Raw genomic sequence first — 24649 nt, 5'->3', positions numbered from 1 at the left:
AATGGCTTCAGAATTGTCTAAAATCTTACAGCCCGTTAGGTCTGGCTTCTTACTGGCTAACTCTCACATCTTGAGTAACCCATTTTTCTGACCTATTTTAGCCATGTGGCTCAGTACCTTTTTCAGTGGGGCAGCTCACATCCTGCTGCTTCGGTGATCTGGACAGGAGTGGGAGGAATCAACTTCCTCCTCCCCAGACTTCTCCTGCTCTCCTTGCATCATTTCCACTTCCTGTCTGGTTTTCCCGCCTACACCTCCTGCCTGGCCAATCAGCGTTTATTTAAAACATGATTGACAGAATACAGACAATTCTCCCACACCAACAGAGTAGGCCAAGAACCCAAGATTCATTGGCCCCTCCCTGAGAGGGGCTTAGAACAGACCTACCATGCCCACCTGACTCAAATAGCCCCTACTTTACTTTTACAGCCACATAGTTGTCAGTCTCATCCCAGTCTCCATACTCAGAGCATTCCGAGAGGTCCAGGGACTCACCCTTTTCTCAATGCACAGTTACCCAGATATCTAGCCATAATACCTTCCAAAAGGACCACGGGTAGACTTCCCATATTTATATGTGAAAGTATCATGTTCTCTTTGCTCAAGGGGACCTTTCCCTCAGTTAATAGGCTTGGGTTCACTAACTAATTTAAGAATGTGAAATCAAGTTAAAAAACTTGATGTTTCCATGGTAATGGCTGATACCAACTTCTACTCGTAAAATCTTCATGTTAAAAAAATTATACAAATGAAGTTATACATCAAATGTCTTTCTACTGATCTAGCCCCTAAGTCACTGTGCCACACTAGACCTCGGCACAGTTCCCTGCAGGTAAAGGCACACCACTTTCCATTCGAGCCTCCTCCATGTTGGGGTGACATCCACTTCGCAGAAGAGTAAGCATTTTATCTGGCCTCTGAAAGGATGGAAGCTTGGCACTCACGTTGGTCCTAGAGAGGTGAGGTCCATGGTTTCTCTCTCGCTGCTCACTCCTCCTTGGAGAGAAAAGCTAGCACACTATCTCCAATATACCAGAGCTACCCTGGCCCTCTGCATCCCAAATCACTTTACTAGAGGGAGTGCTGTTGGCCTATGACGGTGGTGGTCCAGGGGTTGTCCTCACACGTCCTTACATCACTTTAGTCTCAAATCCACGAGCAGTGTGATGGGATTCTCAGGTTTGATCTCTTGCAAACCCTCGTCTCTCTTCTTGGGAACTGACATAGATCTATGGAGTCTGTAGTTTCTTTCTTTGCAATACCATTGACTTTTCAGTTACACTCAGCTGAAGTTTTGAGACAATCTGTTTCATGCATGTAAGAAATAAAAGAGAAGGCCAATCGCCCCTGGAAGGCTTCTGGTTTCCACGTTGTAGCTTCAACCTCTAGTTGGAGAGTTTCTCCCTTGTATCCACAACACAACGGACAGAAGCTCGTATTCTCTAATCTGCAGGATTCCATAATCTCTATCTGCATGTGTTCAACCCCTAATCCACTCCTCGCCTTCCAACTGCTTTCTCCTCTCCAACAGAAGTCTAATTACTGAGGAGCAGTCGAGTCAGGGTCATCACCTGACACAGCACTGGAGTCCTTGTTGCCATGTGACTGACAAATGATCCAGGACATTTGAGGGGGTGTGATCCAGACCAAATAAGCATCTTAGACTGGGACCCCAAAAGGAAGATACAGAGAAGCTTTATTATGTGCAAATTCCTTGCTGAAAATATTATCTCAGGGAGTGACAGTGGATAAGGAAGTGAAGCTGGGAATGGGGAGGGTGTGGGTCAGAAATGCCCTACCTTGGCCACAGTCCATGAGCAAGTAGTTGTTCAATCCCATGAAATAATCAGAAAAGCATCTTACAACACCCAGGGGAGAAACTGCCAGAGAGCCATCACTGTTCTGCACCTCTGGGCGGTGCATACATGCAGTGTTGAGCAAATCTCTACACAGGGTATGCCGGAGGACTTCAAAGGAGACAACTGAGCAGGGCACAGTGTGGCTGAGCAAGGTATTGGTGTGCATGTGGAAAGCTAGCCAAAGCCTGTGCCTATTTAACCTCAGCGGTGTGGGCTGGACGTAGAGGCAGACGAGGCCGAGGGATCTGAGCTGTCTGTGTAATCAGTTTGCCTGGTCACACTTTTACTGAGGACCCAGCCTGAGATCAGTAATGCTTTGTGTGTGTGTGTGGGGGGGGTGGGGGGTCATTGATGGTTACTAGAACATGCAAATCAACTTGGATTGAAATATGCAAGAAAGTGATCTCTCTCTCTGTGTCTGTCTCTCGTGTTGTATGTACATATACTTGTGATTCAGAGGTGGAGGCAGAAGACAAGCCCTCAAATATTAACTAGCCCTGATCTGAAAGCCCAGTTAGTCAGAAAGATGCTGCTCATTCCAGGAACCCCATCTCCTAGTAACAAGGTCTCCTGACTGAAGCCATTTGGGCAGTACAGGGATAACCCGTTCCTTCTTCTCTTGCTTGGAGTGGTAAAAGCCTTAAGAATCCATAATTTTGCAGTCTCTCCGCACTCCTGAATCAATAACTATGACTGGCAACAGAACCTGGCTGAGGAGGAGTCTGCACGGAAGAAGGTGGCCAGATATTGATGCTGAGTTCTTTGATGTCCTTTTCCTGGAAAGGTCTTTAGTATATCTTGAGTTCTGTATTCTGCTTCTAACTGTACAAACTCTGTAAATGAGTAATGGACTCTGATGTGTACCGGGCATGGTCCTGGTTTTTCTGATGAGGAGGACAGGGCGAGCCTGACTGCAGAACCAGACAGAGTCTGATAGGACATATAGTCCTTGGGACAACGACCCTGAGGAATGCCTTGGACCGTATTGTGCTCTTGCTCATCCTAAGGCTGAGGTTGCAGCATCTTCCGGTCTTGCCCACTGTTTCCTCATCTACAGGCTCTGTGAGGGGCTCATGCTTCTCATCATTCTCCCTCAGTCGCACATATGATGCAAGCTCTCTAAAGTTGGGTGATATCCGTCAGAGAGCAGTCGTCAATTGTTGAGCATTTCCTGTGCTCAGAGCACACACTGAGAACGTTTTGTACCCCGCCTTAGTCAAAAGTCCCAACATCCTTCTGAGGGGGGTCCCATCACCAGTTATAACAGGATCACCTGAATGAAATTCAAGATCCTCCTGACATCACCTGTCTCCCATCCCAGCCCATGCTTCTGTGGCCGAGGAGACACAGGCTTTGGGCTAGCTTTAAGGGCAGATAAGAAGCCAAAGATTGGTAAATTAAATAGCCCATGGTCAGAAAACTGGCAGGTAACACAAACAGGATTCCCATTTGAATCTGTCTGACCACAAAGGCTTAACCCTTGGACACCATCCCTAGTTGCTGTGCAGACATCTTTGAAGATTATGGTGTGACTGAACACTATTTCCCAATCTTTAAACTTCTGTTGTCTTTTAAAATACGTGATTATCTGTTCCCACAGATTCTGAGATGGACCCCTAAAGTGGAATTCTAATTTGGTGGAAATCACCAACCACAAAGTCTCTAAGGTATTCTCTCTCTCTTTCTCTCTCTGTCTCTTTCTCTCTCTTGACAGGATCTTACACATCCAGGTTGGACTTAAAGTCTCCATGGAGCCAAATATGACCCTGAACTCTCGATCCTCCTGTTTCTCCCTCCCAAGTGCTGTGGTTACAAATATATAGCACCATGCTTGGTTTTATGCGTTGCTGGAGACTGAACCTAGAAGTCAGTGCACATTACTTGGCATGTGGCCCTCAGTCTCTGGTAGTTTTTTGGCCATGGCTGACTGCGATTACATGAGGAAATCACAAAGACGTTGCACATCCAACCTTTCTCTTTCTATTAGTTACTTTTCTGGTCTGTGTGACAGGACAACTGACACGGGCAACTTAAGAGAGGACAGGCTTATTTGGACTCATAGTCTGAGGGGCCTCAGCTGTCGTGGTGGAAACGGTAGGGCAGTGGGTAGCTCTGTGAGTGTGGGAAAACGTGGTTTAATAAGTGGTTCCATCAGAAAGCAGACCCGGTGTTCAAATTCATAAGCCCGTGAGAGATACGGCATACTCAAGCCGTAGCATCCCTGCTCCCTCTGGGCTTGTCTGCCCTCTGGCTCTCACGGTCAAGCCCGCTGGTCCCTCACCAAAGTACACAGTTATTATCTTTCTGAAAAAAGCCAGACAGGTGAGTGGTTGGGGTGGTGGGAGAAGATGCTTCTTGTCACTCTTAGGCTCACTCTGGGTGTGGCTCAAGGGGTCCTGAACCCTTGAGATATTATTTACGAGAGTCACAGGGAACTTCCTCTGGAGACCCCAGGCTACCCCCACAGTGTTAAGCTCATCTGCTACTACTGAAATGTATAGCTGGGCTTTGTTTCCAGGTGCCCAGCGTTTTTCTTAAGATCTTGAGCCTGCATCATGTGCTTTCTGTGGGCAAACTGGCCTCCCTCCTGACGGTAGCTACCTGCATGGATGGCGGTAAACATTTCCGCCATTTCTGGGACAGCTCTGAGACTCTCCTGGTAGTCATGATGCTTTCTGTGTTCCATACCTCCCCACCTCTAGATCTCTTAGCTATTCTACATCACTACACTGGCCCTTACAGACTTCTACCATCCCTGGTCTCGCAATAGGTCAGAGTGGAGGAACAGACACAGTTTCCCTTGGTGGCAGGAGCTGGGGACATACACAGTCTTCCTAAGGTAACCCCAGACAGGAAGGGCTTTAGAAACCTTTGGCTGAGAACATGGGCTGACAGAGGAGAGCTGTTGCTTTGGAAGGAGGTGATAGATGCTCGTTTGGGGAGTGGTGGGGTGGTTGGCGTGGGAGCCAGGCTGAGCTGGCAGCTATTTTTCCTGTTTCCCTGGCTTCAAGATGACAATCTTGAAACATAGCCCAGCACATTGGCTGGTCAGCTCAAGTACTTTATTTTTATTTCTTATTCCCAATCAACAATTGTATGGTTTTTATTAGCAATCAAAGCTCTGACAGGAGTACTGATGGCGAGGGACCTCGTGGTTGGCTCTGGGGAGGAGGAGCGGAGGAGAAAAAGAGGAGCAGGGGGAGTTGGAAGGGGAGGGGAGGCAGGACTGCAGGAAATGCTATTTTAAGAGGCTGAGGAGTACAGAAGTCCTTGGGGCTGGGGTTGGGGAGGCAGCAGAATCCTAGGTGAGCTGGCTGGGGCTGGAGGGGACAGCATCCATGGCCCAGTGTTTACCCACTTCTTCCAAGCTCCACACCAAGGTCTCAAGTCAGGGTAGTATCAAGGGGGACTCAGTATCCCCCAAAGTCATCATCCCCCAGGTGATGTTTCTAGAACAATTCTTTTTTTTCCCTCTAGAAAGGATGTGGAGAAACAAGTGCATTTTGACCAAAACCAACAAAATCTCACTAATGTATCTGACATCAGGAAGAACAAATACAAAAGGATTGATATCACTTCTCAGGAGCATGTGACCGTAAGAGTGGCCTAAAGCCCCAGTGGGTTCTGAGTTTTGAGGCCATCAAAAGAGTCTCCTAACCTGGTGATGGTCTGTGACTCCCATAAACCAACTTCCTGGGGGACAAAGATTCATATTTTTGTAGAGGGGTAAAAATGCATGAGTTGTGGTTGCATAGGAGAAGCGTGGCTGCAACCTCAGCATTCGAGAGGCTGCGGCAGGAGGATCATGCAAGAATCCAAGGATAGCATGGGCTACCTAGTAAGACCCTGTCCAAAAGGGCAAGCCCAGCCTGGGCTGAATGCCAGTGCTTGCCTTTCCAGCAGGGAGACCTCGCACACACTCCTTAACTCTACCTCCGAGTCTTTCAGGGAAGTAGGAGTGGAAGCAAGATCCAGAAGACAAGATGGCAGAAAGGCCCTGGAGAGGGTCGGGTCCTTTGGGCAAGTCACAAAGTCACTTAGTCTACAGTTTCTTCTCCAATGTGAAGGGCTGACCACAGCAACAGTATCCCAGCCTTGAGTCCCCACGAGTGCCGAACACTCGTGAAGGAAGTACCTACATTGTGCAGGCCGGCCGGGTAGTCCTTGCTGGGAGTGTGCCCGCTAGAACTGGAAGGACACGTGCTAACACTTAAGACATCGTTCTAAAGCAGCTGAGTGTCCTCGTTATAATGCCCTAATGGTGTGGACATTTGTCCTGCTCTCCCTAGGGCTCTCTGTCCCTGACTGTTAGAAAGTTAGGTTCTTGGGCCTGGAGAGACAGATCAGGGATTAAGAGGGGCCGCTGCTCTTTCAGAGAACCCAAATTTAGTTCCCAACATACATTGAAAAGCTCACTACGATCCCCTGTAATTCCAGCTCCAGGGGTTCTGAGACCCTCTTCTGTCCTCCTCAGGCAACCACATGCACATGGCATACATGCACATACATGTGAAACAGTAAAAATAGAAATTAATCTTAAAAAGAACTGCATGCGTTCTCATCGTACTCATGAACTTACGCAAACCCTTCACGAGGTCAAGCGGGTTAGCATTCCAGCATGGACGGTGGATGGGTACATGCACCCTGACCCCAGTTGAGGAGCAACTGATACTGCTTCAAGGGGAGGAGGGAGTCCATTTTGGAGAATGGTTATGAATAAGATTCATTGAATGTATATATGAAGTTCTCAAAGTATAATTTAAATATATATATAAATGTATATACATACATACATACATACACACAATAATCCTTCAAAAGGAAGAGGAAAAAGAAACATAGACTTGTAGGCTCTACTCCAAAACGTCTACATAGTGACTAGAATTCTGTGATGTGTTCTGGACATGGGCTCTCAAGAGCACTGAGCAAGAGTTCATTAGAAGGAAGGGTTAGGCACCACTCTCAAAACATGGAGCAACCTGGAACCTTCTGTGGCACTCCCGCAGCATTAACCTGCTCTGTGATCACTACCTGTTCACCTGTCTCCTGTATTAGCCAGTGGGCAATCTGAGGGCAGATCCTGACCATGCTACCTTGGAGGGGTGATGCCATGTGGAGTCAAGATCACCAACTTTGGCATCACCTGCCAGCCCTCGGTTCCAGCTCTGGCACTTCAGAGCTATGCTGATCTTGCTGTTGCCTTATTTATTTCATGCATTTTTTAAAAAGGAAAATATTATTATTTGTCTCACAGGACTGTTATAAAGTTTAAAAGATTGAATGAATGAATGAATGCCGGACTCTCGGACAGCATTCACGAATAGTAACTCCAATTGTCTGGTTTTGTTGTTGTTGCTATTGTTGTTGTCATTGTGTCCTTCGGGCCCAGCTCTATACCAGGCACCTCATAGACACTCAGCGAACACTGATGGAATGAACAAAGGACAGCAGCTGGATGTACACAAATGTTTTTCACACCCTTGGCATTGCTAAAGCTCCTGCAGAGATGGAACAGGAAGCTCCGCTTCTGTCTTGTGCCTTGGATTCCTTGGGGAAGGTGAAGGATTAGAAGCTGACTCGGACTGTTTTCGAATATATAATAATAAAAATAAAAATAAAATAAATAAAATAACCTGCTGCAAGGGGAAGACCAGGCTGGCCTCTGTCTTCAGGGCCAGGTGGAGTGAAGAACGGGGTTTTAAAAAAATATAGTGATTACCATTTGGGGAGGCAGACCTTCAGAATTAAGGAAACATGATTCAGGAAAAACAAATGCAGCTTAGTTATATATAAGGACAAAGAGCAGGGCAAAGTTCTGAGCCTGCTGGAATGTGTCCTTTTGTTCTTGAGCAGGATTGTGTGATGTCAGCATTTTGTCTTTTTTCACATAAGGTCAGGGGTTGGAAGAGGGACGTGAGGATCTCCCTGTTGGGTCCTTGGCTTCTACATCCACTTCCTCTTCCCGACATGATGGCATGTAGATTTCTGATCCACTGCCTCTCCCAGGCAGCTCAGCTGGCCTCCAGGGACTTGGTACAGTGTATTAGAGATAGTGGGCTGTTTGAGGTACATCATTCCGGACAGAGATGCCGGCTGTCCACCTGCTCATGAGTAATGACAGATGTTCACAGCGGGAGAAGAGTAAGTCCAGGACACAATGCTCCAATCACCAAGGTCAACTTGGGCTCCATCTTCTGCCCCATCTAGCCTGAGACACTGGTTGTCTAAAGAACTTGGGTCTCTTAGCTGTTCCCTTTAACTAGCCTTGAGAACTGGGAAAGCAATCATCCCATCTGTATAATATTGCAGGGCCTAACATATAATCCTACTTTATAACAAACAAACAAACAAACAAAAAACCTGGAAATTGAATTTGATCCTGTTCATAGCTGCAGCCAGAAGGACAATTCTTAAAAACCACTGTGGCCCAAATTGAGGGGTGAAGGTTGGAAGACAGGGGTACAGGAGGAATAGCAACAATGTTGTCCATTTCCCAAGAGTCTTCACACATCAGATTTTGAGCTAAACCTGTCACAGGCATCACCTCTTGTCCCCACTTCATAGATGATGAAACCAAGGTCCAGAGAGGTGGAACCCAATGAGTGCACAATTTTCTTCTATTTCATATGCTGGTCAATATTACTGTGGAAACTTGGGACTAGACAGTTGGTTCAGCAGTTAAGAGCACTGGCTATTCTTTCAGAAGACCTGGGTTTGATTCCCAGCACCATGTGGCAGTTGGTGGCTCACTACAAAGAGTCTGATGCCCTGTTCTGGCTTCCATGGGCACCAGGAACACATGTGGTATTTAGACAAATATGCAAGCAAAACACCCATATGCAGAAAATAAATTTGTGCAAGTGGATGTTTGTTAGGAGCAGAACTGTTGTAGAGATCCAGCAAAATATGGTGAGCAAGTGGGTGGCAGCTTCCTGCAAGAACTTTCTAGAAAGGAAAGTAGGTTCAAACCGAATTAACGACTACTGAATAACTATTTTGAAAGTATTTTTTAGATTTATTTATTGATAGATTGATTGTGTGTTTGGGGAGGGGTTAGGGAGAGGAAGGAGCATGTGCCTGGCAAAGCACATGTGTTGGGGTTCAAAGGACACCCTGCATGACTCTGTTCTCTCCTTCCATCACATGGAGTCTGAGAACAGAACTCAGGGGATCAGGTTTGCTGGCACACGACTTCACCTGCTGACCAACCACCCGAGTAACTTCTAATTAAAAACAAAAGTCCTAAGAAGTTCTTAGAAGTGTTCAACTTTCTAACATTGTGATATGACCCTGCCATCTACGAGAACTACATGACTGAATCGCACACAGGGAGGGGTGAAACACAGAAAGGAAACTTATTTAACATTGTAAGTTAAGCTGACACTTTTGTGCTGTGTCAGCTGGGGCACACAGGACCATGGGCTGCAGATTAGACACATCTGGCAAATTTGTCATGGCCCTGGAAACACAGTACACAGGGAGATGGAGAATTCTATGTAACAGTTTGGACCCACTAGATCAGGTTCCCTTCTGAAAGGCCCACGGTACCTGTGGGAACAAGAACACATGTTTGGCCTTTGTGAGTCTAGAGTTCTCCACATTTATTTAACTAGCAAAAACGTGTTTTCAAGTGACTTTTGTTTTTGTTCAACATCTCAAGTCGCTGCTCGTTAAGCCGTGGGACAAGCTGGGGAACCAGGGCTGAGCGGCATCGGTGTGGCCGGAAAAGCATCCTCTCTGCCTGTGGTCGCGTGCACGAGCTGTCAGGAAAGGCCCTCTTGGCCGTTTGTAATGGCTTCCTAAATTGAACAAATAACTTCATCCAAATGGCCACAGTGATAAGCCGGTAGGAGGGGTGGGTGTCAGAGAAGGCACTGTACGTGGGCCCTGCTTCACTTCCCAGTCCAACAGTGCTGATAGCGCAATGGTTTTCCTTGGGTGTTTGAATTTTCTATCTCTCAATTATGTCTTAAGCCTGAGATAAAATTCACATCCACGTTTCACTCAAGATAAACCTAACATAATAATACAAAAAGATTAATTCCTGGGGGAAAAAATAGAGAAAAAAAATGGTGTTGGCTTAAAGAGACATTAACACTCACGATTACTGCGAGGGGGTCGCTTCCATAACATCCTCATCCTCAGGGCTGATGAGCAAATATGCAGGGTTCTCTTTAGCCTATATCTGTGTGTGCACCAGCTTGGGTGCTGACCGCTGGGTTACACTCACAAGTGTAGCTAGGGACGGTCTGCATTTAAAGTCTCTAACCTCAAAGCTCAGCCTGCACTTTGGGGTGCTCTGTCGTCTTTTTCTTTCTGAAGTCCCCATGAGCCACCTAAGCGGCATCAGATTTCTCTATTGTGGCTGTGTTAGTCAGAGTGTCTGTTAGCCACCAGCACAATCATGTTGCATAATGGGCCCCGCCCACAAAAAACTCAAAGGCAAATAATGATAAAGGTTTGCTTTTGTTCTCTTATCTCCAGGCAGTTGGAGGTTGAATCATAGCTTCAATTTAGGCCCCCATTGCACGTCCTCATTCTTTTGAGTCCAAAAATCTATCTTGGGCAATGTTGATCTGCTGTCATGCTTTGGCTTCTACACTGTTCTTTCTATTCATATCCCATTGGCTAACAAGGGGTTCAGAACCAAGCCTAACACCTGCTGGGCAAAGAATAATCTAAAAGGGAGGGGGTCAATGTCAAATGAATAGTATGTGATGGGCCACGAAGGGGTGACAGTCCATGTTTTAGGCTGTTGGTAAGGTGTGTCTGTATTCTACCAGAAGTGCTGAGGATGACTTTGCACTTCTGAGTCTCCTGGCCCCATTTCCTGAATCTTGGGTCACAGGTGTGCACTATTACTCCCCTAGTGCTGGCTCACAGGTATGCATCATCATACCTAGCCCATGAAATGCTGAGGATAAAACCAAGATCTCTGTGCATGTTAGGTATGGGGGTCTGAAAGAGAACAGTCCCCACAGGCTCATATGTTTGAATGCTTGGACACCAGTTGACGGAACTGTTTAGGAAGGATTAAGAGGCGTGATTTTGTTAGAGAAGGCATGTCACTTGGCATTTCCAGTAAGCTGTCTCTCCCTGCCTCCTGCTTGTGGTTCAGATGTACGCTCTCAGCTACTGCTCCACCACCATGCCTGCCTGCCTGCCACCGCACTCCCTGCAATAGTGATGGTGGACTCGGCCTCTGAAACTGTGAACCTCAGTTAAACTCTTTCTTCTTTAAGTTGCCTTGGCCTTGGGGTCTCTTCACAGCATTAGAACAGTGACTAAGACAACCTCATAGATGCTTTATGTTCACACCAGCAGTTGTGAGGAAAGGGTGTAATGAAATGTAAGATGTGCAGACAGCCTGCTTGATACAACCATGAGCCCTAGCTCCACTGTGGGCTGGAAAGTCATCCCTGGCAAACTTATATTATTGTTCGGTGTTGGAGTCCATTCAAATCATAATGACTCATGCTTCTCTGCCACCCTCCCCTAAGAAATGACATTACTGAGAAGAGAGCATCACTTACAGAGGCACGAGTCTCTCCATGCCACTTGCTTCTGATGGGCCATTAAGTCATTTCTAATGTGGTCTAGACTTCTCCCCCAGGTTGCAAAACCCAGATGTGTGAGCCATTCTAAGTCCCCTTCCAGCACCCTCAATCCTAACTCTAGTCTCAACACATTTTTCAGAGATGGCAACCACAATCTTGGAGGTGGCACCCCATCATTTTCTAACTGTCTTTGGCCCATATTCACGGAGAATCTTCCACAAGGGCATGGGCGCCTCACAGGAGGGAGGGATCATGAGTCACTAGCTGATGAGCAAGGCCATTAGGATATGGTGAGTCCTTCTGCATGTCCTAACCTCTTCCTTGGATAAAGCTTGGTGGCTCTGAGGATTTGATATTTGGGATGTTCTTTTGAGTCCCTGCATCTTGGGGACCTGTGTGGTGGGAACTCATTCTGCCAATAACTTTGGGGTACCAGCCTTAGGGAGTGGCTTCTTGTCTGCAGATGTGACCGCTGAATAGAAGACACAGAGAGGTTGCAATCTCTCTCGAGTAGTGAAGGCCGGGTCAGGTGGCACGAAGTGGCGCATGGTTGGTTCCCAGCTCCCTTGAGCAAAATGGAAGAACCCTGCAACTGGTTATACCTTGTCCTGTATCCAAGAGTCCGCTCCCCCTTTGCACCCCTTTTTATACGTCTTATGGTTCACATTACAAACCTGTTGGTTTTGTTGTTTTTTTTTTTTTTTTTTGGTAGCCACTGAGAAGTTACAAATGAAGCATGGCAACCAATCAGAAATGACCGAGGGTGTGACCAAACTGTCAGTGTGTTTAAGAAAAGTTTCCAAGTTTGCTTCAAGGGCTCCACTGAGTGAGGCAGAGCTGAGACTGGGATACTGGGGGAAGGAGCCGTATTTGCTGAGGCCACACATTGTTATTTACAGTGTTGCCCCTGACCTCCCATTAACCCCATCACTGGGCACTAGGGTTCAGGGGTGAAAATCATAGACTTTAAAGCTTCTAGGCTTCTTAATTCTCAGGTATATGACCTGGGCTTGTCTCTGGACCTCAGATTTCTCCCTCATCTGTAGCATGGTGCTAAGGGAGGATTTCAGTCCTAACAGGTAGTATTTCTGTAAGGATAAAGTGACCTGACCAATGTGGTGGGCATACTCTGACCTAGTGCCCCATGAGGTGCCCTTACTCTTGTGGAAGATTCTCCATGAATATGGGCTGGAGATAGTGAGAAAAATCTCCACCTCTGAGACTGTGGTTCCATCTTGTTTACTTTCTCTTGTTCTCTGTGTTGCTCTGATGGCAGCCATCCGTGCTGCCTAGTTGCCTAGCCCACCTAGGAAGGGATAAAAGGTGACCCTTGTTGGTAGGCAGCTAGGAGCAATGCTCTTATGCCACAGCCCGCAGGGAATCAAACCCTGCCAAAACCCACATGAGTGATTTTGGAAACATACCTTTCCAGACCAGATCCTTCACCAGAGGCCTGAATTGTGCTCTCTGAGACTGAAGCAGAAGGTGTAGGTGACCTTTTCCAAATGCCTAACCCAGAGAAACAGTGAGCTAATAAATGCCCGTGGTCACTAGAGCAAGGCAAATCCTCGGTAGATAGTGACTGTCTTTATTATTAACAGAGTCATGTGTCATCTCAGGATGGACTCTGAGAAATGCTAGGCTAGGCAATTCCGTCACTGGGCAAACATTACAAAGTGAACTTACACAAACCTAGCTGGGATAGTCTCCTACACCTAGGCTAAATGGTATAGCACATTAATGTGAGGTTAAAGGGATGCCCAGCATGTCACTGTACTGAGTACAGTGGGCAGCTTGACTCCAGTGGTGCCTGTGTAACTTTTCTTCATGTCTCTCTTAACCAAAAACGACTTGTGAGAAGAAAGGGTTTATTTGTCTTACAGGTTACAGTCTGTCAAGAGAAACCAAGGCAGGAGCCAAGATAGGAGCTGAGGAGCTGAAGCAGAGGTTTTGGAGGAATGCTGTTTACCGACTTGCTCCCTCTGGTTTGCTTGGCTGGTTTTGTGTGTGTGTGTGTGTGTGTGTGTGTGTGTGTGTGTGTGTGTTTGTTTTGTTTTTTAAATACAATACAGCCTAGGTACAACTGTCTGGGGATGGTTTCACCCACAGTGGGCTAGGTCCTCTACGTCCGTCGTTAACAATTAAGAAAATATTACACAGACATGTCCACGGGCCAATGTGATGGAGGCAGTTCCTCCAATGAGGGTCCCTCTTCCTAGGTGACTCTAGTTTGTGTCAAATTAACCAGCACACCGTCCCAACAGGTTTGTTCATATCAGCAACACAACACGTCCGTCCATGGGGATGCATCTTATTACAGTGTCATCACGGCTACATTGTGACGAGGGGATGGGGAGTTTTCAGCTCCATTTTAGCCATATTGGACCACTGTGCTACATGAGACCCATCTTTGCCTAAAATGGAATGGGATATGTGATCTGCATCTGTCTCACAGATGAGAAAAAGGAAGCCGGGATAGGAGTGTTTGCTTCCTTTGCGTACTCACGGAAAGTGAAGCTCGGAGTCACACAACTAAAATGCAGGAGGACGCGGGCTCTTCTGCACTGTCTCTCTCCGCCTTGTTCTGAAACCATCACAGTCAGGAAGAGCTTTCTCCTAGGGAGGGTAGACAGGCGTCGATGAGATGCCTTGGAGAGGGGAAAATGAACCCTCAAGGCTTCCCAGGGTAAGCCGTGGGCCTGAGAGGCTTTCAGTGGGAAAGAAAGAGTTTTAATGACACTTGGACCTAGAGATTGTACCTCTTCACCAACTGCTCCAATCCTGGCACTCAAAAAACCTTTGCACCTATACTTTTGCATCCATGGTGAGCCGAAAGGCCCCTATGCCTGCCCCACACCACAGACTTCTCTCCCCTATCCCACGCCTCCCCCCAGGAGAAGCTGCAAACTTTCCAATTCCTAGGCGTCAAGCCTAGAGTTGCTGGATGTTTTGCTAAGCAGTCAATTACCGTTGCCAGGGGCTGTTGCATTTCCAGTTTTCCCTTTATCTAACTGAGGGACCAGAGGGCTTTCTCCCTGCTTTTCAAATGCAGATCTCCTTGCTCTGCCTTAGGCTTCTCAGCACACACCGCTGCTCTGGCTGACTTGATCCTGTGGTCTTCCGCCTCTTGCCTTCAGTCCCTGCTCCCTGTGCGCCTCTGCCAAGTCAGCCCCAAACAGCGCAGGTGTGCAGGAGCTCAGCCCAGCAGCTGCCGCTCTTCTGGTCGCTGAAGGCACTGTCTTTGTAACAAAGGAGGCAAAACGTCTCGCAGGCCAGGCTGAGGGTTGGGGAGAAAAAAGGGAAAGTTCTAGAGCACCAGAGACAGAAAGATCCTTCTGCCTTTCTCTACATATCTGAGGAAACCTCTGACATTCCAGCCAGGAGTGGGGCCTTTTTCAGCTGCTCCTTGTTCTTGGCTCAGAATTCTCAACTTGTGGGTGTCACCATTACCTGGAAGTCTTCTTAACATATAGATTTCTATTTCTTGTCATAATTTTTTTTTTTAGAGTTTCTTGTTCAGGTGGCCTTGAGAATTTGCGTTTCTGCCAAGTTCCCAGGTGGAACTCTAAATAAGTCTGCACTCTGCTTCTCCTATTCTTGAGCCTGTCTGGTGTGTGTGTGTGTGTGTGTGTGTGTGTGCTCCTCTCATCATCTGAGGACCCAGGGTGCAAAGAGACAAGTAGAGCCTTCCTGGTGTGTGTGTGTGTGTGTATGTGCATGTGTGCATGTGTGTGTGTGTGTATGTATGTATGTATGCGTGCGTGCGTGTGTGTGTGCGTGTGTGTGTGTGTGCGTGTGCGTGTTCCTCCCATCATCTGAGGACCCAGGGTGCAAAGAGACAAGTGGAGAGGTGCATCCACAATGATTACTATCAAGAATTTCCTTATTTACCCCCTGTTGTGAGCACTGTCTCTGGTCACCTTCCCCATTGCTCTCTAATGAAGGTACTGCTATTTCCCCATTTTACAGATGGAGAATCTGAAGGAAGGTCAATGACCAAAGGTAGCAGAACTCACCAGTTGTTAATCTGGGATGATCATAAAATACTCATTGATTCATTCATGACAAATACACTAAGAAAAATACTATTCAGCATTGACTATATTACTGACCCTGTTTTCTGTCTTCATGACATAGCAATGAGCGGGATGAAGCACATGCTGCTCTTGAGGAGTTTAAATTCAAGCGAGGGAGGGAGAGACAATAATTGCTATATTTAAATAATTTAAATCCACGTTGAAGCATTTCCTATTGGTTACATGCATTGTCATCACGGTTACCTTCCAGTTTTTTCCATCACTTATCGATAAACGATCTTAAGCTCACTGAGCACTACCAGCTTCAGTCAGTGTCAGGAGTCGCCTGTTTGGCAGCTCCATGAAATTATTGAATGGATCTTCAAAACAAAAGACTTAATCCCTGTAGGGTGTAGGATGCCTAATGCTTTGATTGCCCTAAGAGCTGGAAAGCTGAGTGGATGCCTGGGATGAACAAATGAGATATCGCCTGGTCCTTTATTGCCCTATGCTGACCCCAGGCTGCCTGGTCTGCTACGGATGCTAGAAATCCTGAACACAGGGCACAGGGCTCAGCCACAGGACTCACCCTGGCTGTGGGGGAGGAGAGACCAGCTGTTTGGTTCCACTGCTTCCAGCGTGGTATCCAGAGAGGAAGAAGCAGCCATCTCAAGTCCCCGTGAGTGATGGACCCTGCTCACCCCAGTAGTGACTGAATTTCCTTCTTCGTCTATTCTCTCTCAAGGTGTGATCGCCTGTCCAACCTTCCAGTTGCCTCCAGTTCCCTTGCATGGATTGAGACTTCCTTTGAATGGCTGCTTTCGTAGGACCCCTCGGGCCTGCCTGGATCTGTCTACTGTCTTATCTCTCTATCACAGGAGCTGAACCCTGCCCGCTGTCAGTCCAGCTGCTGGCTGCCTGGACCTTTTAGAATCACAGTGCCCAAGGCTCCTGTCACTTCCTTGGATCAAGTACATGTTGGAACCATTATACCCAGCCCGAGGCAGAGCTGGCAGTGACATCTGTCTTTCTCCTTCACCTGCCAAATTCAACCCAAGACAGAGTCATGGTGTCTCACCAGCTCTCCCTTTTGCTCAGTGGCCCCCTGGGCCCTCAGGTTCCTTGGCTACAGAGACAGCATCGGTTCTCATCTTCAGTTCATGTTCTCATCTTTAATATCTTTAATGAATGAATCTCCTTCTGGGTCTAGGTGGGTTTGATGAGCGTTGCTCCCTCTGCTCACTTGGGGCCACGCCCCTGCCCTACCACCCTGACCTTCAAGTAAGCTGATACTGTACACATTCCACACACCCCCTTCTCTCTACTCCCCGCTGTGCATTCCGACCAGACCCCTGTGGCCTCACTAGCGCAGTAAGCCATTTCAAACAAAAATCCAATTTTGCCAGCATCTAATGTATTCTAACTAATCTGTGCACAGGTGCCGTTGGCAATCCCACTGAGGAAACTTGCTTAAATATTTTAAGAAGCAGTTAATGTGCTAGTTAACTGCCCAGCTGAGTGTCAGACCGCTAGGGTTCAACCCCTGGTTCTGTCACTTACTAGCTCTATTTCCTAAGGCAAGCTACTAAAACTCTCTGGGGATTTGCTTCCCCATAATAAAATAAGGATAATAGCACTGCTTGCTCCCAAGGCTTTTGGGAGAACAAAATGAGTCAATATATAAAACATGTTACAAAGAAAGCCTAGTACATAAGTAGTTTATACAGAGGGGTAATAAAATGCATAGTAATCGTCACAAGGAACTTTTTAATTTGTTCATTCATCTAAGCAAGACCTACTGTGTGCCAGGTCTCGAGAAGCGTTGAGAAAAGATTGAGCTATGTTCTGGGGTTCCTCATGAAGGCAGCAGGCCCAGATGCATACCATCCCACAGAAGGAAACTGGGGGTGGATTAATGAAGTGAATAGGGTGTGCCAGCTGGGTTTTGTCAACGTGACGTGCCTAGACGTATCTGGGCAAAGGGGCTTTTAGTTGAGTAGGCAAGTCTGTGGGCATTTTCTTGATGAATGATGGATGTGGAGGGCCCAGCTCACTGTGGGCTATGGCATCCCTAGACAGGTGGTCCTGGATGGCATAAGAAAAGAGGCTGAGTTAGCCATGGAGAACAAATCAGTAAGCAGCATTCCTACGTGGTTTCTACTGCGATTCCTGCCCCCAGGCTCCTGTTCTGAGTTCTCTTGTGGGTGGATTGCGAGCACTAAGGTACAAACGATTGTTTCTTTCTCACATTGTCTTTGGATGTGGTGTCTTATCACAGCACTAGAAATCCAACTGGTACCCAGGGGGAGGAGCGTTCGCCAGGGAGTGGCTAACCTGGAGGAGCATTCCCCCGGGAGACTGCCTGTGGATTGGCAGATATCAGGCATACCTGGTCCTGAAGGCAGGCCTGCTTGGAGAGTCAGCTCGAAAGAGAAGTGTCTCTCCACTGTGGGCTTAGAAAGCATCTTCTCTCGGAGTTCCCAGAACCCATGACCACAGCATGGTACCTCAAACAAGAGGGCATCTTGACTGTCAGGGTTCAGAGGGTTCGGTGGGGACCAGATGTTGGTCATCCAAGTTGGGCTGTGGATGAGAACCTTGAGACAGCGGGCACATGAGTGTTATCTGGAATGAGGCTCAACCCCTCCACAAGACTTTCTTTGAGATTTTTTTTCCCTGTCCCTGCTCTCCATCCTCTGGCCCTCCTCTCCTCGACATAGGCCATCCTTTGGTCCTGTGACTCATCTTTGTGAACGCTCCAGCCTAAAGTGTGTTTTTCTCCCTCAGACTTTCACGGAAAAAGCTCTGACTACTTCCTGCCTCTCATGTTGCTCATGGCTCACATCAGATTGTCTCCCAGCATTTACTTTTCTCATTGCCTTCTTCAGCCAGCCCACTTCTGTCACCCCCATGCAACACCCCCTCCTCCGCGTGAGTCCTTTAACGAAGTAGATTTGTCTTCCATGGATTCCTTAAAGAGAAGTTTGGGGGGAAAATTCTATCTTGGGGCTGATTCAGCCACTCAGTAAAACTGTCATAACTGCCTGTGGAAAAATGACCATATCTGCTCACACAGAAAGTTCTGAAGGCTGTACCACCCACAGGGAGCAATGTCTCAGGAAGAACTTTCAAACACTCAGGGACTTCATTATCAAGAGGTCCCTAAGAGATGACAGACATCTGATAGGAAACAGTAAAAACTTGTGATGCCTCTGTTGTTAGCAAATGAAATCTGAAGGCCAAGATAGACCACCTTTCTAGGAGTTCCCTAGTGAGAAAAGGAGAGGAGAGAAAATGGTGACTTAGAAAGACAGAAAGAGGGTTTTTCATGCATGTGGATAGTTGAGCCCATGGCAGTCTGGAAGCCGGGACCATGGTAGGGAGATCTTGGAGACAGGAACATGGAGGGCATTGAAATAATAGGATTCTTCAACATGGAGGACAGGACTACAAGCATATCCTACAGGTCAGCCAGTAAGAGGGGAAGGGAAGCTGCAGGATTAATAAACTCTGTTTATATAGGACTCACTGTCCCACGGCGACAGGTAATCTGAGTGACCAAATTGACTGTATCTGGAATTAACACAGAGACGTGCTTCTAGGCAGGTCTGTGAGGGCGCTTCTGGAGAGGGTTGACTGAGGGCAGAAGATCATCCCCCAGACCAGAAGGAGCTGCAGGATGCAAAGAGCTCTAGAGGGACGGTAGAGCTGGGCTGTCCTGCCTGCCTTTGTTCTTGCTGCAGAGTGCATTGCATCTGTTGCCGCCGCTGTCCTTGTCCTTTGCGCCCATCAGAGCTCAGCTTCCAAGGAACCCTCGACGCCTTCAGCATTAGTCTGGGACTTCAGCATTTGACTCTGCAGACTGAGCAGTGACCAGACTCTCGGTCTCTCCAGCATGCACACAGCCACTGTTGGTCTCTCCAGATGGTAACGTATACACCAGCCTGGCAAATCCCTTCTGTACTGTGTGTTCATTTTACTATTCTGCTCCTCTAGAGAAGCCTAACACACGCACCATGCTGCCCCAGACACCATGTCTAGAAGTTCACACAGTGCCCTTTTGCACCTTGGACAGGAAATGCCTCCTTTTCCAGATGAATGCTCTGAAGGTCAAGAAGGTTGAGTGACTTCCGCTCAGGTCCCAGAGCTAAAACAGGGCACAGGTGGGACTCCAGAACCCCTGTCCCCACTAATTTATGTCCACTTTAATGTTGTGCTTCTATTATCAAAAGAATAATAATTGCTCACATCAGTGAATGCCCATATTGTATGTGTGCTAACTCATTTATTTCCCAGCAGCTCCATGAGAAGTGAGACCATCCTGCCCCTCTTTCTGTACATGGCATGTCTTCCCTCAGGTTACTGCATTAGTTACTTTAATGCTGTCATGAAAAAATATCCTGACCTAAAGCAAATTAGTGAAGAAAGGGGTTATTTGGACTTATAGTTCCAGAGAAGGTAACAGTCCATCACGGCAGGGAGGGCATGGCAGCAGACACCTGAGGTCCACCTGGCAGTAGGAAGCTGAGTGGTTTCATCTACACACAAGAAGCAGAAAAAGAACAGGAAATGGGGCCAGGCTATAACCCTTCAATGCCCGCCCCCAGGGATGTACTTCCTTCAGCAAGACTCCACCTCCCTAAAGTTCCATGACCTTCCTCAAATAGCTCCACCAACTAGTGATGAAGTGTCCCCATATTTTTGAGATGATAAGGGACATTTCTTATTTGAACTGGCAGGGTCACACGATAAGAAAGAGAGTTCATAGTGGATGCTGGTGGGTAGACTGCAGGCCTCACTATTTAACCCTGGCTTCTCTGTTCTTCCCTCATGAAAGAAGGTGGCGTAGCAATGGGAGCTGAGATGAGGTGGTTTCCCTGGAGACAGAGGGGATGTGTTGGAATGGAGTGAGGAAGGCAGACTTCAGGAAGTGGACATGATCTTGCTTTCGGAGAGTGGAAGAGATATGGGAAACCCATCCAACAATGTGTGACAGGGATAAGGGACCAATCTGTATGGGGAGACAGATTCAATAGGTGTTTCCCTGTGCTCATTTGAAGCTTCCTTCAAAGTCTTCAGTAGAGGGTTGGACAGAGATAGTATCCCTGGGCCTGAGTATGAGTGGGGTATTCAGCATTGGAGGTGGTAAGTCCAAGTCTCAGCATTGGAGACCTGTAAGTCCAAGTCTCAGGCTCTGAGACCTGTGAGGGTCTGAGAGCACCACCTTAGCCTTGACGTCATCTGATAGATAAAAGGAAATTTGCTCTGAGAAGACATACCATGACACTGAATGCCTGTCCCTTTAAGAGATGGAGCTTAATGGTGGTGTTCTTCCCCGACTGGGTCTTATCCCGAGTACTAATAAATAAGTAAATAACCAAACAAATGGGAGAAAGACCCCAAGAATGTATCCTTGGGGACTACATGGATGGTATTCCTGAGAACTTGTTGGTATTATTATAGTTGATACCTGGTCACTCCCCATGTCAGCAGGCTACCTGGGCATAAGTTCCCCAGGGAAGGGACTTAAGCATTTTGAGAAACTGCACTTTGAGGGTGTTGACTATTTGTGGACTTTAAACTCTCATGGGGTAGAGCAGACCCTTCAGAAGAGGCCGTGGCAAGAAAGGTCCAGATTTATATACATGGCCAGAACTGCTCCCCCAGCTCATTACTAGCCCATCTTGTGTTAACTCTTTCTCTAGGAGCGACCTTGGTATCCCACCTCAACTCTGTACTCTTGTCACCGTGTCTGGTGGCATACCTCGCTGGCTTTGGTGGCATTACAAATTGCCATCTTTTCTGTCAGAACTTGACCCACCTGGGCTGGACTCTGCATATGGTTTTCACTAGTCATTGAAGTTGGAACTTAGAGCCTTCCGCGTCCAGTGCCCACAGGAGGTCGTCATAAGCAGTGTGGGTTCCAAGAAGGGCTTAGGTAAAGCTTGATCCCATGAGCGTGTGGACAGACAGCCGTAAGGGCAGCGATTGTTTTTGCATAGCTGTCCCCTGGGGTAGAGCCTCAGGGGGTTTTGCTCAGCTCTTGTTAGCTGGGAAGACAGCAGAGCTCAGCTGTATCCTTGAAAGAAATCCCAGATGTAATGGCCAGAGGAAGCTGTGTGCAGGGCTGCACCCAGAGAGCTCAGAGGACTCATTAGAGCTCCATCCTGCTCGGATACGTTGTTAGTTAAAAGTCCACCTGGAGGGGCTTTTATTGCACCCCGTGGAGAAGTCCTCCCTCCCGCTAGGAGTGCGTATGGGGAGGAAGGATTTTACAGATGGCATAAATGGCTAAACATTTTGAACCATTAGCTATTCAAGCCTTACATAACTGTGCTCTTTGGCCCCGTAGACATCCAACCCTTTGCTGGCTATGTGGCAATCATAGGCAAAATGTTTGGGCAGAACTGAGGATTAAGCATCGCGTTGATAACAAGGGGAAGAATAGTAAGAAAAACAGATGGAGCTTCTAGAAGGTACCTGTGGTGGGCTGAGTAACAGTTCCCTAAAATATCCAGGTCCTCATTCCCAGAACCTGGGAATGTCACCTTAAATCACAAAAGGGACTTTAGAGAAGCAGTCAGGTGACAATGCTTCAGAGGAGGAGATGATCCTGTCTTACTGCATTTGTCTCTGAGTCCAATTCTGATCATCCTTTTGGGGACAAAGGGAGGAGGCACAGAAGAGAAGGAAGGATGACAAGATGACCAGAGGTCAGAGATGTGGCCACAAGCCAAGGAATGTCATAGTCACTGGAGGAAAGGAGCTGAATCTGTTCTGGAGTTTCTAGACCAGTGGCTCTCAACCTTCCTGGTGCTGGGATGCCTTAACGCAGTTATTCATGCTGTGCTGACCCCCCATCAGAAAATTATTCTATTGCTACTTCATAGATGCAATTTTGTTACTGTTATGAATCGAAATGTAAATATCTGATATGCAGGATATCTAATAATGGGACCCCCGTGGAAGGGACCTTTGACCCCAAAGGGGTTGCAACCCACATGTTGAGAACCTGAGAACCACTTTTTTAGAAGGAACAGGCCTGCCAGGGTCCTGATTTGGGCCCTATAACTCAGAACTAGGTGAACCCATTTCTGACGTCTGAAGCCTTGTATGGGGTGACTAGTCACAATGACAGAAGGAAGGAAAAGCTTCACCCAGCACCCATTAGCTCATTTTGCCCCCATCCATCCTATGAGTCATCTGCTATGATCCCTGTTTACAGACGAGGAAACTGGCTCAGCAGGGCTGAGGACTAGCTCAAGGTTACAGTTATAACCTAGAGATTGTACCAGGAAGGCCCAGAAGGTTGGAGTTAGGTGTTGGTGCAGGCTATAGTGTAGGCTCTGATACAGGAGAGGAGAGGTAGGTAGGGTAGGGTCCTGATGCAGAGTCTGCCAACCTTCAGGAAGATGATGAGGCTCAAACCCTCATTGAGCATCCCTGGTCTGACTAAGCTCCTTGGGGATGCCCAGCCTGGATGGGCTTTGTGCAGGGTACAGTCTTTCAGTAAGAGAAGCAGTGTGCTTCTCAGTCAGAGCAGATACCGCTAGCCCCTGCCTGAGGGGTGAAGGAGGCAGGACACCTCACCCAGACAATGATAAAGGATGGAGTTAGCAAGAGCCAGGAGAGACATTAGGGCCAAGGGTAAGTGTTCGAAGATTGGGGCAGGGCTCCAGTCCCGAGGAAACAGGCACTATGCTAGGCCAGCAGCCAGCACAGACACCAGTTACTTGGGCTGAATTTGATCTCTGCAGGGTCGGGGAGAACTTGGGACCTCAGGGTCACATGGGTACCCAGAGTTCCAGGCCATCAGATCCCCTCCCCCACCCCTAGCGTCCATCTAAGCCGAGCAACAAAATCTGCCTGTAAGGGAGAGTGGAAGGTCAGGTGGGAGGGTATGTGCTGGTAGCAGAGTCCCCCAGAACAAATGCTCAGGTTCTGCTCTGCCAAAGAGTCCAGAGTGCTGACCCAAGGCCAGGGGAATTTGGCAGAAATGCAAATTCCCAGGCCCCACTCCCCCACCTACCAAATCAGAGACTCTGAGACCCAGCGCTAGTCCAGCAGGATTCTGATGCCTGCATTGGCCTGGTCTGCCCTGTGGGATCCCAGGGCTGCGCGGTGAGGCAGCACCTAAGATGTCCACCCCTGCAGCTGAGGCAATTGTTTTCGTGAATGCAGGCTTTCCCCACCTCGGAATTCCTTCCCGCAGCAGCCGCATATCTCTTTTCACCAGAGTATTTGAGTTACACAGGACTGTGGGAGGAGCTGGGAAATCAGATATTAACTAGACCTTGAAATACATATTTCCCCCAAATGGTTGCGTAGTCTTTATTTAAATCGAAGGCATTTCTAGCTAAATTTGGTGGCTCATTCGCAGGAAACCCAGCAGAACCTTGACTTCTGGGAGTCTCGATGATTGAAGCCATGTTAATATGAGTCGCTGGTTGAATCAGAGAGAAAATCGACAGACTCATTCTCTCTGGGCAGGGACGAGGGAGGGAGCGCTCAGCAGGGCTAAGAATCCTCTAGCGCTAGTCCTGTGTCTGGGTGATTAATGGCATCAGACCTCTGTGCCCTCTTTAGCGTCCAGTCAGTGGCCTCAGGAAACCCCGGTAGCACTGGACTTGTTTATGTGAAACAGCTCCCAAGGACTGGGCACAGGATGTCAAGCGACTGGGGCCGCGGGGGTGAGAGGGATAGGGGAGATGAAGAAAGCAAAAGACAACACCTCCATCTTTCTTCCCCAGTCAAGCGGCTGCCTGCAACCTCCTGCACCTTGAAAAAATGATGAGTTGACTTCATTAAGGCCTGTGGTCTTTCCTCCACTGACATCTTGAAAAAGCGCAGTCACGTGAACAGAGGGGGTTACCAGACACCGCGGGGGCACCGACATCACAGACTGAACTTCTTTCTCACAAGGAAATGCTGAATAGGGAAATGGGGGTGGGGGGCGGTGCCATTCTCTTTTCTGGGGTCCTTGACACGCAGAGTAGCCGAGATGAACTTAGTTGTGTCTGGTTCACCCTCAGGCAGCATATTGCCATAAGGCCCCTCCTCAGCCTTCGGAAACCCAACCTGGTTGTTTATTTTGATTTGATTCAGTCAGGTTCTTGATATCTATTTAGCTTCTGCAAGGCCCAATGGTGTTCACAACCATATATGTGGGCCTCTTGAGATCTTTCTGGAAAGTGGTATTGGTCTCCTTTTTATACAA

The sequence above is a fragment of the Myodes glareolus genome, chromosome 3 (genome assembly GCF_982192425.1).
Source record: "Myodes glareolus chromosome 3, mMyoGla1.1, whole genome shotgun sequence".
Taxonomy (NCBI): domain Eukaryota; kingdom Metazoa; phylum Chordata; class Mammalia; order Rodentia; family Cricetidae; genus Myodes; species Myodes glareolus.
This window is presented reverse-complemented; position numbering follows the sequence as displayed.